Raw genomic sequence first — 16,723 nt, forward strand, 5'->3', positions numbered from 1 at the left:
AAAAGATGGACTACTCACGCGTTAAAAAGTATAAAAGAATGAATGGATGAATGGGCGATCCAGCCAGTTCCAAGACCAGAAAGATTTCAAGGACTCTACTCCATGATGTCCCTTGTCAAACAAAGTCAATGGAGCATCTGCGTTGCCCCAAAGATGGACAGCCTGATGGCGCTCCCCAAGAGCTGCTCCCCTCTGCACAGGACCAGCGTGCTAAGTGTTAACATTTGCCTGTACTTTGTGGAATGTCAACCCCACCCTCTGGAATGTTAATGAGCCAATTGGACACAAATAACTTTTTGTTCACAGCTGCACTGAAAATCAACCACCCCAGTGTATATCTGCGTTGCCCCAAAGGCGGACAGCCTTTGGCACAGCCGAAGGGCGATCAAAGGGTGTGAGCCGTTTTCTGCCGTTCGCTGATGTTTGGTGATGTTAAAGCTGCTCTATATCAATCGGAAAATCACAAGTCCTTTAACCCCTGTACCCAATTTTCCAACTCTCTGTCCATGAAATGTCTGTGAATTGACTGTTTAACCCTGTTCTTTTAATGTAACCATATATTTTTATAATCTGTGCCCATGACATACTTGAAAACGAGAGGTAACTCTCAATGTATTACTTCCTGGTAAAACATTTTTATTAATAAATAAAAGCATTTCGTCGTGTTTTATTTTGTATTAAAGTTGTCATGATTGATTGTCTGTTTCGCTATAGGTTAGCTCTAGTGGCTATTTTTTCCTGTTGGTCTATACATTACTATAATATTATTGGTGCCAGTTAATTTACTGGCATTTTTTGACCTATATTAGACTAAGGAATGAGTGCAATTATGAAGGACTTTTAGTGACCTCTCTTGGCCACTTTGTGTGTTTTTGTATATTTGTTTCCCTTTGCACCACCTTTACTCTCCTTTAGTGCAGTGAGCAAGGTGTCTCTCTGTGTCTCACTGGAATCAATGAAAACAATCATCACAGCAGTGGAACATGGGGATTGGCTAGCATCTGTAGATCTGAAGGATGCTTACCTCCATATACCAATATACATCAGTCACAGAAAATTTCTGAGCTTTGCCATAGGGCAGGCCCATTATCAGTTCACGGCACATCCCTTTGGCATTGCCCCTTCCCCGAGTAGCTTCACAAAGGTAGTAGTAACTATTGTGGCCGAACTAAGAAAAGAGAGAATTCAAATTTTTCATTATCTGGATGACATTTTAATAAAATTTCAAGACAAGCCCCAGTTGCTCCAACACTTGGCAAGAGTGCTAGATTTCTTGGCAATACGTTTTTTAAGACAGTGAGACAGTAAAGCAAAATATTCACCCTAGCAAATCTCTCTGTCAAAACAGGTAAAAGAATCCCTAGTGTGGTGGGAGCAGGACAAAACATAAAAATAGGATGTCCTCTACAAGACCAGGTCTGGCTCACGACCGATGTAATTGGCATAAGCTTGGGTGCCCAGCTCAACACCAATGTAGTCCAGGGAATGTGGCCTAGAAGGTGTCACAATGTATTGGCAAATATTCTGGAGCTGAGAGGCATAGTGGAGGCAATTAAATACTTCTCATTACAGATAGAAGGAAGCAGCCTCAAAATTCGGCCGGCCAATCGAACAGCAATAACTTATGTTAAAACAAACAAACAAGGAGGAACAAGAAGTTCAGTTCTTCTGCAGGAAGTGTCCCCCATCATTACTTGTACTGAACATCTGGCAGATCTTACAGCAATCCATATTGCAGGGAAGGAATATTTGCATGCTGATTTTCTGAGTTGAATCGGAATCTCTGGCAAATATTATCTTCAACCACTTGGTGGTATGATGGGGACTTCCCAAAATAGATCTTATGGAGGTAGCATCAAACAGAAAGCTAAACAAATTCTGTTCAAAAGAGTTTCACCCGTAAGTCACACATGTGGACACTCTTCCCATGGAACTTTCAAATGGTAAATATATATATTTCCACCAATTCCTCTGACTCCGAGGGTGATCAGGAAGACAAGAAGGGGCAGAGGTATTAGTAGTATTTCCAAACTGGCCACACAACGCCTGGTTTCCGCAATGGAAGAACATGCTAATGAACAAACCATGGCAATTGCCAGTTTTTCCGGGTCTCCTGTCTCAGGGCCCAGTTCAACATCCCAATCCAGAAATCTGGAGTTTGACGGCTTGGAGGTTGAGCGGAACCTGCTCAAACAAGGGGAGTTTTACATAGTCATAAAGACCTTGATGGCAGCAATGAAAATCTCCATCTTTTGTTATTACAGGATTTGGCATAGCTTTTTCGATGTTGTGAACTACAAAATGTACATTTTTTGGATCCACATTTTCTTGCAATCCTAGAATTTTTACAAGAGGGCTTGGAGTCAGGGATCAGTGTTAGTTCCCTGAAAGTACAAATATTATCAGCGTAGTTGGTAAAACAATTAGCTTCTATGGATCTCATAGTAAGGTTTTTTCCAACCATCCAAAATAATTAAACCACAATTTAAGGATCCAATTCAGGCCTGGGATTTACCCTAAGGGCTATGTCTAGGGTGGCGCTGAGCGGGCACGCACGCTCACGGTAGACACGTTGCGACAATGCACGAGCAAATTTGAATTTGCCGTTCGCAAGCGCGTCACGTGAGCAGTTCGCCCAATGAGGGCGAACCAGCTCCGTGACGTAGAGGCCGCGCCCCAAGACGCGCACGCACCTAGCCGGCCAGGAAAAGCACGGCCGAGCAGGGCGCAGCGCTGGAGCACCATCGCACTTCTACCCACCCTGGATGAGGCCTTAGTCCTGTAAGCATTGGCAGGAGCTCAGGGGTGCAAATTAGTGTGAAAAAAATGTGCTAGTTAAGTGTCAAATATAGTGACAAAATGTGCGTGATTGGTGCAAATTACAAAGTTAAAATAACGTGCAGTGAATAATGTGCAGTGAATCAGTACCTGTTGATTGTAACCCCTGCACTATGATTACACACCACCTATATATACATTTTCCATGAGACTCAATATCAGTGGTCTAGTTATATGCGAGACACCAGCTAAAGTTTTGACATGTGTCATTATATTTGTACATTCTTTTTATACATAAGTTTATGTTCATGTAGAGTTTATATAGGATTCTGTTAACGAGGCTATAACTGGATACGGTCTGTGAACCGTGCCTCAGGGCGTAACGTATGCACACTTTGTGCTAGCCCTTTTTGACAGGACCATACTCCAATGCTAGGTGTCTTTACTCCATTGTAGCAGGTCAACCATGGATTAACTTGATTGCATCTGTAGTGTGATGATCACGCTGTTCTCTTTTTGATTTGCATCGTCATATTAGGTTTGGCATACTGATTATTTGAGTCAGCCTGATTTGGCACCTTACGTGAGTGCCAGGGTATTTATGTTCTCCAGATTTAGTATCAGCAGCCTTATTTACAGAGACTGGTGATTTTTAAGTACAAGTGCATCCTGATATAGGGATTAGCACTTAGTTCTGCAGGACCTTTATTAGGTATACCCTGGCATCCATGCCGATGGGAATTGATGCTGAGATGTCTTCAGCTACCTTCCATTTTTTACATTAATTGGAAGTTTCTGTTTGGTATGTCATTAGGGGGTGGCCTTGGATTGTTGTACCACACCCCTCTATACAATCACTATTTTATTATTAATTGAAAGGATTTTAAACTTATCACTACTCTTTGATCTACCCGAGTGCATTCAAGGGGGAATCTTTTTGTATGTTTGTTTGCAGTATCCCTTGTCCCCTTTTGCACCGGTAAATGATCTTTACTTTTAGCTTACTTACCTTGTTACTTTTGCTGATGCGGGAGCCCTCCCCCCTTCCCTATTCCCCGTCTTTTCCCCTCCCCTGGTTTTCAGAACAAAAATACTTCTATGGCGATGGGACAATAATAAATGGGATCAATCCCTTCCAAACGATTTCTTTGAAATGGACTCTGTTGCTCACATCCTTTTTGCTGTTGGCGATTTCTCAACACTGCACACAATGCTGGCAGAGATTTTGCAGGTGGAAACAAAAGAGAGAAAGAGTACCACAATGTTGCATTACCCTTGGATACATATCACTGATAGAACTTTTTAGAAAGTACCTGTTCTGTTAAACAGAATTGAGCAGCACAGAGCAGACCTGTGGAATCCCCACAGCTGATGCCACTGACGTCAGTTGGCGAGACGGACTGACAGACGCGACTGGGAGGCAGGAAGAGCAGAGCGGCCGACCGCATACCTCCATACCCGGCACATCAGCTGTGATTGCGGTGACATCACCCAGAGGGGCGGATCAACTGGAGGCAGAGGACAGCCAAGCCGAGCAACGGTCCCAGCGTGTTTCCCAAACATTGGCAAACCGACTGGGGAATACCACAGAGACTGCAATGTACGAGGCACATGTCCTAACCATGTCTAGTGCGTAGGATTCTAATTTTTACAGGCGACTGAGAAGACCATTTAGTCTAACATCGTTGTGTTGTACCAATTGTGTTTTTTACATGTTGTTTATATGGAATATATCCATTATTAAAGTAATCCTGTGATTATAGTATTGACCTTTCACGAGGTACTTTCTAAAAAGTTCTATCAGTGATATATATCCAAGGGTAATGCACCATTGTGGCACTCACTCTTTTTGGTGTCAACCTGCAAAATCTCTGCCAGCATTGTGTGCAGTGTTGAGGAATCGCCAATGGCAAAGTGGATTTGCAAGAAATCGTTTGGAAGGGTTTCATCCCATTTATTATTGTTCCAGCGCCATAGAAGTCTTTTTGTTCCCAAATTGACAGGAGCTCAGTTTGAATCACTCCAGCAAATTGTAGACATAGATCTAGTACTTAAAATGGTACTATTAATAGCGGTAACATCCGCACAGAGAATTAGCAAGTTGCAGGCGATGTACATAAAGGAGTCATTCCTTGTGGTTCACCAGGACAAGACCATCCTAAGACCAGTCGAGCAATTTTAATACCGAAGGTCAAATCAGTATTTCATCTTAATCAGGAATTGATCTTGCCTCCATTTTGTCCGATTTCATCGAACAATAAGAAAGCTTCATCAGTACAAGCGAAATGCATTGGGTGAACCTCCTTGGAGCAGTGGTGGATTTCCCATTAGGCCCGATAGGCCTGGGCCGGCAAAATTTGGGGGCAAATTTTCCTTCTCCCACCCAGCACCACACACAGAGGCCCCACTCTCTTCCCACTGATTGCCGGGGGAGAGAGTGGGGCCTCTGTAAAGTTCTTACCTTCTCCTTCGTGCCGCTGTGCATTGCTGTGTCAAATGCCGTTGCGATGTCACATGGTGTTACGTTGCCATGGCAACATGACATCACATGTCACTGCTTTGCCATACGTTGCAGCATCATTTGACACTGCAACACTGAAAGAGGAGGCGGTGCTGCAGGAGGAGGCAGAACCAGGGTAAGTGCAATGGGGCTGCGGATTTAAATCCGCCACTGTCCAGGAACAAGACACTCCCAATAGCTTGGTATGGAGAAACCGGAAGAGACTCCAGTGAGAGCAGACAGGCTGCTCACAACGAAGGCGGTGAGACCGCAGCTTGCCTGTGGCATGGGTGCAATGCCAGATATTTTTTATTGATAAAGTATCATTTTAAACTGATCTGCACTATGGTATCTTGTATCTCCTTATTTTGAGTTCTTCTGTATATCAGATTATCACATCCCCCCAAAAGAAACAAGCTACAGTTTGGATATGTGAGTGTTATTTTTGGCATTCATTCCCTCTCCTTCTCAACTTGAATTGAACACCTATTTCAGGGTCTGAATCGGAGTAGCACTAAGACGTACTTGATGTTATTGGAAGATAATGCAACGTTATCTTTCAATAACATGTTAGGGTCATGTTCCCTAACAAGATAACTATTATGTTTCCTAACAGAATACGGGAAGATAATGTTCAGAAACATAACATCCGCTCCTGTTTTAGATAACGTCATATTATGATCCCTGAATTAACAGAGCTTTGTGGATCCGGGCCTAGCTATTTTTAAAGAGTAAGGTAAAATCAGGAGATTTAAAACCAGACACAGAACATAAAACACAGACAAAGCTCAGTTTTAGCACATCCAGTGAGACTCATACACGGTACAGTGCCTAAATATATATGTATTATATGTTAATATATGTATTATATATTAATATAAATTCTTAATAACCTGTGTAATAACAGGAACTAATATTGACAGATTTACTATAAATCATTCTTCCTGTTATTACACAGGTTATTAAGAATTTATATTAGCGTTAGGGACCCCTGATATGTGGTCTGCCGTGCCGTTGGCTCAGGGGCTTACAACAATTTTGGCCAAAAATGTCAAACTAAAAGACCATTTACTTATTAGATATTTATACATATATATTTAGGCACTGTACCGTGTATGAGTCTCACTGGATGTGCTAAAACTGAGCTTTGTCTGTGTTTTATGTTCTGTGTCTGGTTTTAAATATATATTGCCATGCTCAGTAGCACTCCTCTGTGACACTCATATGCTTATATATATGTTGTGGTTATTTTGGGGGTTTAATAGGAGCTTGTTAGGTGTCCAGTATGTTTTACAATTCTTGTCCAGCTAGTCATGGCTGATTGGAGGTTGGCAACCTCCTTCCTAATTGAAACTCACCCCCTCCCACATTTAAATGGTTATGGGCTCACTCCATAGCATCTTCCACTCAGGGGAACTTGCCTGCTTGCAGTTTGGCTGTGACATCTCTAATACAGAGTGCTTTTCCTGGTAATGTACAGGTTAATAAAAGCTTCAGTCAGACTTAGAACTTTGCAACTAATATTGACAGATTTACTATAAATCATTCTTCCTGTTATTACACAGGTTATTAAGAATTTATATTAGCGTTAGGGACCCCTGATATGTGGTCTGCCGTGCCGTTGGCTCAGGGGCTTACAACAATTTTGGCCAAAAATGTCAAACTAAAAGACCATTTACTTATTAGATATTTATACATATATATTTAGGCACTGTACCGTGTATGAGTCTCACTGGATGTGCTAAAACTGAGCTTTGTCTGTGTTTTATGTTCTGTGTCTGGTTTTAAATATATATTGCCATGCTCAGTAGCACTCCTCTGTGACACTCATATGCTTATATATATGTTGTGGTTATTTTGGGGGTTTAATAGGAGCTTGTTAGGTGTCCAGTATGTTTTACAAAATCAGGAGATACCAGCATTTAAACAGATAGATGTCAGAATTAGCTTGTGCACTTATTAAGGGCCTTACACATTAAGGACAAAACAGCACTAGCATCCTGATGTGTTTCGCACCACAACAAGAAGACTCATTACAGAATATGGATGGCAGGTTTATTTTAATCATATATATCGTCCTAATCTAATAGGCAAGCATAAAACCTATTGGTGTTTGAATTTGTTATCAGTGGCAGCGTAGTATACGTTTGGAAAAATCACACTTAAATTGTGAGATCAAGAAGGCAGAGAAAAGCTGTTCCTACATTATCCCACCCTGTACAGTTACGCAGACCAGCAGAACATTCAATAATAAACTACAACCTAAATTAATTTATTTCCTGCTTTGCTGCAAGGGTTGCTATGTCCTGACAAATCTATCTGAGAGCTAATTTGTCTCTGTAAGACTTTAAATGTGTAGCCCTTGTTCCCCCGTACCTGGGAAGGAACTACCAATGCTGCTATTACCTGCCTGGCAACCAGGAGGCCTGAGCCTCCGCCACTGGGAACCTGGGTTGATTCTGGTTCGTCTCGGTGCAGCGCCTCCACCTGCAAGGGATCCCAAAGTGGTGGGATAAGCCCTTCACAGGAACAATACCACTAATACACACACTCGGGTATATAATAACAACCTTTACTGAGCACACTATAACAGTACCCTGTACCACACAGTATAATAGGCCCAACCCAGTACCACCAATGAGTGTCCCCAAAGTACATAGGGTGCTTGGCACCAATACACTAATGTCCTTTCCCCCAATGTCAGGGCTCACCCAAAAGTGTAGGAGATAGTGCTATCCCGGGAAGTGCTGGTGCACTTAGTTGGGTACCTGCCCGGGGCTCCAGCATCCGGGTAATGCAGATTTAAAAAAGGAGATCCGTCTGATCCAACGCTGTCATCGTCCGCGATGGCGTTCGCCTTCACGTTGGGTGAATTCCGACGTGGATAATATCACCATACAGAGTCTCTCACAATGGAGATGGTCTGGTCCCAGACCGCAGGCCACAATCACCATGCGGCGTCTTCACTGTGTCCCTGACACTAGACAGTAAAATGGGGAAGCGTCCTCAATTCCCTTCCCATTGGGAGGAAGACCTAGGAGAAACCCTGGAAATAGCAGATTGGGATGAGATATTCATGGCTGCAGCAAAAAGTTTGATTTGTACGTCACTGAAGGAGAAAGCATATAAAGTAATGATGAGGTGGTATCTCACCCCGTTTAAATTATCCAAATCCATTGCAGGGTACTCCCCATTGTGTCCCAAACAATGCGGAGAACAAGCAGACTTGTTGCACATGCTGTGGTCTTGCCCTCGGATTCAGCCCCTCTGGAAGGAAATTCACATTTGGCTACAGAGGATTTTGGACCTCGAGATCCATGGCTATTTCTGCTAAATAGGCCAGCCCCACAGCTATCCTTTGAAGAAAACAAACTTATTATGCATATAGCAACGGCCACGAGGTGTGAGATCGCAGCATTGTGGAAACAAAAGGATTCTCCAGTATTCCTAAAAATTAGGAATAGAATTTGGTTTATCTGTCGGAGATGCTCACAAGCCTGGTAAATGACACTTTCACCAAATTCCAAAAATGGGGTGGCAGCCTTGGTTAGCCCAATCAGACATACAAGGGGTGATTATGGCCAACATAATGCAATAATAGTCCCATGTGCGTTCTCGTTCGGTGACTTTCAGGAAAAAATGACAGAAGGCCTTTATTCATTACATGCAAGGACGGAAACCAGGCGGACCTGGAGAGATTTAGTACAGCATACAAATGACCAGAAGGAGCAGTCGTACCAAAATTGGGACGATGTGGACCCGAAGTGGAGGTGCTAGTTCACCTTCCCTACCCTCCCTCACCATCCCCCCTACAACCTCCCACCCCCCCCCCCCCCCCCCCACACAGACACCTTCAAGTTTTTGGTGTTTACATTTGAGTATAACTACTTGTACTAAATGCATTCTGGATATATTTTGGATTTATTTAACCAAAATACCATAAACAAATACATAGGCTTTTTCTCAGTCCAGAAGCAGCAAAAACAGGGAAGAAAAATAAAGATTAGGGCTTTCCTAGGCCAAAGTTTAGTTCCCCACTGTATAGGAGTCCATATAGGCCTGTACATCCTGGTGTCCCTAGGAGGCAAGAACACGCACGTGTGGTCTGTACTCAGGCCAGAGAGAGACGCAGACTGCAGGAAGATCCAGGCTTTTAAACCCTCATAAGGAGCCAGGTAAAAGCTGGCTAATTACCTCAGCCTGCCCTCAGGCTGAGATTAACCAGCTCACTGCTGAACTCAGTAGCTACCCATCTGTTTTCCCTGCATAGCTACAATATTAGACAGGGAAACCACCCTGTCACAGGATGTTAAAAAAAACAATTGGGGGGGGGGGGGGTTTGGGGAGAGAAGCGAGTGTCAAAACTCCCAATTCTAATTAATTTGCACTCCTTTTATTTGACAGATTTGAATGGGCACATGCATAGCAAACTGAGAGAATCCCACATATTAGGACATTTTGTAATCCAATGTGTCCCTTCATATTCAGTTTTGAATAACTTAAAAGTGCAAGTTTAGGTTTCATTTGAGCGCCCTTTGCTTGGGTTTGTTTAATCAGAAGATCTTGGCCATGACTTGCAAACGGCAGCATTGTCACATTGAGCTCCGAAGCCAGAGGGCAATTCCTCAGCGGTTGCTCTCAATACACAGTTTTACAGCCCCTGTTTAGGAAGTTTATCCTTACATCAAGGGATAAAAGAGCAGGTGGAACCACGGCTAAATAAACCCCTCCTCTCCCCTCATCACCAGTAAACCCGACAGGTGCTAATCCCTACCTCCCCCCCCTTCCCCACCCCCCACACAACGCCTTCCATTCATTAGTGAATCCCCCACGCGACCGTATTAAGCTCTCTCTCTCTGGGAAAGAAATGCCATGTCAGCTGCATGAGTGTGTGTCTCTGGAAAATAAGGAGTGGACCAACTTTTAGCCTCTGGCTTTTTCTTGAGTGCTGTGACTACAGCGCCATACAGTAATTATGCTGACCGCAAACTTTCGTTGCTCTTTGTTTTCAATTGCATTTAATGTGCTGTTGTTATGGCGCCTCACCTTCCCCTCTCAAATATTTATCAAAACCTCACCTTGAGTTTCTTCAATGAGTGTCACTCTACCATCTAAATACATAGCAATCTGGTGCATCAGAAAATGACTTTATCCATTTTATAGCATGAGAAAATTCATAAATATGACCGCTTTCTTAAAGTTGATAGCAGTATCAGTATTCCATATATACAGTGGAGACTAGTGCCTAGTGTTGCCTACCTATGGCAATAAACACAAACAGCCTGAATGGCACAATCAACATCTCCCCAGAACAGCAGTACAATAAATGATATATTTGGAGATAGTAACAGGAATGAGAAACTCAGTTTGTGGATCTCCGTAATCCTGTCTGTCCTTCGAATCCGTTGATGAGGTCAATTTAGCAAAATCTGCCGGGTAGAAGAGCAGCAAAAAAAAACCACATAGAATATGGCAGAGCACTGCAAAGAGTTGAATGAAAAAGATCCAGAGGAGGCTCAATTGCAAAAATAGAAACTCTATTTGATCATACAAGATAGTACTAGCCCCAGCATAGTAAAATACGCGCCAACGCCTTTCGGGCAGGTTGCCCTTTATCAAGGTTGTACTTCCCCCATGGAATGGATTACATGTATCAAGAAAGAAGAAAAGAAGAAGCTATTTACCTGAAGCGGAGGATCAGCACATCTTTGGTCGAGAGCTTTCCGAGACCCCTGGAATAGGAGGGCGAAGACATCTAAAAGGTAAGAAAAACCATTGAACGTATATTATTTAAATTTTTCAGGTTTTTTTCATTGTATTTTTTTTATTTTATTTTTTTCATTGTCCATTGATTGCCAATGTATTTATCTTCATTATGTCCCTTTAGGGCTATACATACACAGTGACAAGCATTGCATTTTTTGGCAAATTCTTGCTTTTATTTCTTTTAAATGTATTTTTGTCCATTGCTTTGTATAATTCTTGTGGATTTTTTGTTGATTGCTTTTGTAATTCTTGTTTATTTTTTGTGTTTTGCTTTTTAATAATGGTGTTTTTTTGGAGACTAACGCCGGCCTCTGGTATCAATCCAGAAAAAAAAAATAATGGCTTTTATGCATCTCTCAATATTTTTAGCACCAACCTTTAACTGGTGCTAAAATATTGAGAGATTTTAAAGGTCGATAAACTTATCAGTGCTTTGTGAATAGCTAATACTGGCAAAGAAAAAGTGATTTTGGCTTTTTTTTGCCTGTAGGACGACTTTTTTGCCTCTGGCTGTTAATGGTGGTTAAAATGATAATAATAAAAGCCATTATAGCGCGATACTGCACTGTTATCACTGCTTTGGGAATAGCAACGCAGGCAGTATGGCGCAATAAGGGCATTTATCGATCATTAAACCACTTATAACAGCTTTGTGCATAGTTCCCAAAGGTTCTGAAGTCAAGAAAATATACCCTTACACGGTCTATGTATCATGCAGACTCTCTGACAAATCAGTGCAGCCTGGAATTAAAAGAATAGTGCATACTGTATCTGGACCCTGCATCAAATATTAGAAACATTATTAAGTTTAATATGTTGGACCTGGTGAAGTGTAGAAATTGTAAAAAAAATTCTGGTATCATTAATTGATGTAACCAAGGGCAAGGTTATAGCAAAGTCCAGTGAAGCATATTGTAAATAACTGGGTTTGCATCAGATCTTTACATAAAGATCCCTTTAATATTTTAGAAGCCTCTCACTATGTGAACATATTACAGAGACATATTCTGCCTGTGAAACCAGTAGAACAGCTTTTACCAGGCATTTAGCAGTCCGATAATCTCTCTAAGGGAGCACTACACAAAAAAACAGCACAAATATCATTCAAATGACTATGATGTATGTCTTTATTTATATAGCGCCATTAATGTACATAGCGCTTAACAGTAGTAATACACGTGGCAATCATATAAATAACAAATAATACATATAATAGATCATGGGATCAACAGTGCTTCAAACGTAAAAGTAACATTTAGGAAGAGCTTACAATCTAATTGGTAGGTAGGAAGAACATACAGAGACAGTAGGAGGGAGTTCTGATACTGCTGCGGCCGAGTTTATTCGAGCATTTGCCCGTTCTCGGCCGCAGCAGTTACCTGGCGCGCGCCGGAGGGTGCCGGGCGCGCGCCGAAGCAGCGGAGGAGAGGCCCGCCGATCGCGGCTTCCCCCTCTCCTCTCCGGGTCCGCCGGGTCCCCCGGAACCCCCTGCCGCCGTCCCCCACATCGCGGGACACCAGGGCTCCCTCGGGGAGCCCTGGACGTGCGTGCAGGGGGCGCAGGCACCCGATGACGCGTGACCGCGCATCGGAGACGCGCGGCATGCCGAGGGGCTGCCACTTGCAAGCCGGGAAATCTCCCGGCTTGCGGTACTGGCCACACTGCAATAAAGTGTGTCGCCAGTGTAAGTGCATCTGCAGGGGGACCAAGCTTTATGTATCATGTGTATAGTATTAGACAAGGTGCTACTGATCTGCTTCTTTAAGCAAGTGTGTCTTAAGGTGGGTCTTAAAGGTGGATAGAGAGGGTGCTAGTCGGGTATTGAAGGGAAGGGCATTCCAGAGGTGTGGGGCAGTCAGTGAGAAAGGTTTAAGGCGGGAAAGGGCTTTAGATACAAATGGGGAAGAGAGAAGGCATCCTTGAGCAGAACGCAAGATTCAGGATGGTGCATAGCAAGAAATTAGGGCTGAGATGTAAGGAGGGGCAGAAGAGTGTAAAGCTTTAAAAGTGAGGAGAAGAATGGAGTGTGAGATGCGGGATTTGATTGGAAGCCAGGAGAGGGATTTCAGCAGGGGAGACGCTGAGACAGATCTAGGAAAAAGTAGAGTGATTCTGGCAGCAGCATTTAGGATAGATTGTAGGGGAGACAGGTGAGAGGCAGGAAGGCCGGACAGCAGGAGGTTACAGTAATCGAGACGGGAGAGAATGAGGGCCTGAGTCAGAGTTTTAGCAGTCGAGCAACAGAGGAAAGGGCGTATCTTTGTTATATTGCGGAGGAAAAAGCGACAGGTTTTAGAGACGTTTTGAATGTGAGAGGAGAATGTGAGAGAGGAGTCGAGTGTGACCCCTAGGCAGCGTGCTTGGGCTATTGGGTGAATGATAGTATTTCCAACAATAATGTGGAAGGGGGTAGTACGGCCAGGTATGGGAGGAAGCATGAGGAGCTCTGTTTTTGCCTTGTTAAGTTTAAGTCAGCGAAGGGCCATGCAGGATGATATCACAGAAAGACATTCAGAAACTTTGGTCTGTACTGCAGGTGTAAGGTCAGCGGCAGAAAAGTACATTTGTGTGTCGTCAGCATAGAGGTGATATTTAAACCCAAGAGATGTAATTAGGTCACCTAGAGAAAGTGTGTACAGAAAAGAGAGAAGAGGTCCCAGGACAGAGCCATGGGGTACCCCCACAGAGAGATGGATAGAGGAGGAGGTGTTAGCAGAAGAGACATTGAAAGTACGATGGGAGAGGTAAGAGGAGATCCAGGATAGAGCTTTGTTACAATACCAAGAGTATGGAGAATGTGAAGGAGAAGAGGGTGGTCAACTGTGTCAAATGCTGCAGAGAGATCATGTAGTACGAGCAGAGTGTAATGACCTCTGTCTTTGGCAGCATGGAGGTCATTAGTTATTTTAGTGAGGGCTGTTTCAGTGGAGTGAGCAGTGCAGAAGCCAGATTGTAGAGCAGTGATTCTCAACCAGGGTTCCACGGAATCCTGGGGCTCCGTGGAGCAGTCACAGGGGTTCCGCCTAGCCGCCTGGAGCTTTCCTGGCTATCCCCCTTCCCCCGGCTCTCCCCCCCCCCCCCGACCCCGCTCACAGCCGTTCTCTAGAAGTGTGGAACTTCCGCTGCCTGCTGCTAGCGAGCGCGTGTGTGCAGTCGCCGCCGCCGCCTCCTGCCCACATCCACCGCCTGAGGTAGGCATATGGGGGAGAGAAGAAGATGCAGGGGGGGAGAGATGGGAGTAGCAGGGTGGGGGAGATGGGAGATGCAGGGGATGGGAGATGCAGGGGGTGATGGGAGATGCAGGGGAGGTGATATGAGGGGGGGTGATATGAGGGAGATGGGAGATGCGTGGGGTGATATGAGGGAGATTGGAGATGCAGGGGTGGGTGATATGAGTGTGATGATGATGATGATTATTTTACCTGTGCGGCCCAATTTTTTTAAATATGTATTGGGGGGGGGGGTGTCTTTTAAAAATGTATTGGGTCGGTGGGGATCTTTTTAATATGTATTGGTCGGGGGCGAGTATTTTTATTATGTATTGTGGGGTGGGGTTTTTTGGTATGTATTTTGTGGGGGGGATTTAGTGAGTGGGGTAATTGATGGAAGGTAGGGACGAGTGAGCGGAGAGGGGGGCAGTGAGTGAGAAAAAGAGGGAGTAAGACACAGGGTAGATAAATGCATGCGAGGCGGGAGGGGAGGGAGAGTGAGTGAGATGGAGGGGAGAGAGAAATACATGGGTAGAGGGATGGAAATACAGGGGGCTCATGAGGTTTGAAATTAACCTAATTCCGCGCTTATAGTGCCAGCGACGCTGACGTCAGGCTGCGGTTGCTGGAAAAATCAAATTGAAGTGACTTCCAGCGATCGCGACCAAGCCGTTGCGCCGTCCTGTCGCTCCTACTATAAGCGTACGCGACAGGCGTCAATACATTTGTTTTGATGCGATGTCTCCAGCACTATAAGTGCAGCCTTATAATAAATACTTCAAGGGTTCCTCCAAACAAAAAAGGTTGGGATCACTATTGTAGAGGGTCTAGGAGAGAATAGGTGTTGAGAAAATGGAGCAAGCGGGAGAATACATATATAAATACCCTCCCCCCGCCAATACATATAAAAATACCCTCACTCCCAATACATAAAAACACCCCCACCCCCAATACATATAAAACTCCCCTCACTCCCCCAATATATATATAAACACACCCCCCCGCCAATACATATAAAAATACCCCAACCAATACATATAAAAATACATCCACTCCCCCCCCCCCAAATACATATACAAATTACATCCCCCACCCCCCAAATAATGGGGGTACGGCAGCCCCACAAAGGCCCGGCATTCCCACAGCCGCAGGCCTCTCCCTCACTTTGTCCGACGCTGAGCATCTGATGCTGGCACGCGCCCGGCCTCCCTCTCTTGCCGGCACGCTCCAGAAGCGGAGCCAGCTTACTTCTGGCATGCACTGATGTCCAGGGCCGCCAACAGGGGGGTTCTGCCGGGACCCGCTGGCTGGGGGGGGCTGGCGGGCTGGCCGGCGCTGCAAATTTCCCCCGACCTCTGGCCAGGCCCTGCTGCCGGTCGCGGCCGAGCCCCGGCTCTCATTTGCCTCAAGTAGGGTTGCCAGTGTGGCTGCAGGGCACCTGGTGGTAGCATCACACCTCGTAGGACAAACAGTGAGGGAGAACTGGGGCCGGCTGCAACTGCTATGACCTGCTGCCACCCTCCCGTCCTCCCCCCAGCCATCCCACAGCCCCCCATCCTCCCCCCAGCCATCCCACAGCCACAAGCCCCTCCTCCCCCACACAGCCACCGCCCCCCCCCCACAGCCACCGCCCCCCCCCCCCCCACAGCCTCCTGCCTGACCTGAGACCATCCACAAGGTAAGTCTGATTTTTATTTGTATTGGGGGTGTATTTTTTATATGTATTGGGGGGCTTGGGGGTATTTTTATATGTATTTGGGGGCTTGGTGTATTTTTATATGTATTGGGGGGGTTGGGGGTATTTTTATATGTATTGGGGGGCTTGGGGGTATTTTTATATGTATTTGGGGGCTTGGTGTATTTTTATATGTATTGGGGGGGTTGGGGGTATTTTTATATGTATTGGGGGGCTTGGGGGTATTTTTATATGTATTTGGGGGCTTGGGGTATTTTTATATGTATTGGGGGACTTGGGGGTAATTTTTATAGGGTTGTTTTTTTAATATATGTATTGTTTTATTTTTTAATGGATTGTTCTCTTTTTTAGATGTATTTTGTAGATGTATTGGGGTATTGGGGTCTTTTTTTAATGCATTGGGGTGGGCTTTATATATAGAAAAAAGGGGGGGGAGGGATCCTCCGGTGCGTCGTTCCACTCGAGATTCCAGGACAATCAAATAACTGATCCTATCAATGGACTGGTCCTCTGGTACAGATGGGGGGGGGAGGGGGGGGGGAGGAGGGGGGTGGAGGAGGGGAGGAGGAGGGGGGGGCCCCCTTGATAATTCCTCAAAATAGGGAAGAGAAGGGAAATATAGTGTAACACTGTTTATAAACAATAAATAAAATAGAGATTAAAAACTCACAAGCGGCCAATAATTATTGGCATAGAGAGGAGATATATCCAGACTCCACAGAGCGTCCTTCCAAAGAATGGGTGGTCTCTCGTGGCCTCTGTTCCAGCTGGTAA

This window comes from Ascaphus truei, chromosome 3 (assembly GCF_040206685.1).
Source record: "Ascaphus truei isolate aAscTru1 chromosome 3, aAscTru1.hap1, whole genome shotgun sequence".
NCBI lineage: Eukaryota > Metazoa > Chordata > Amphibia > Anura > Ascaphidae > Ascaphus > Ascaphus truei.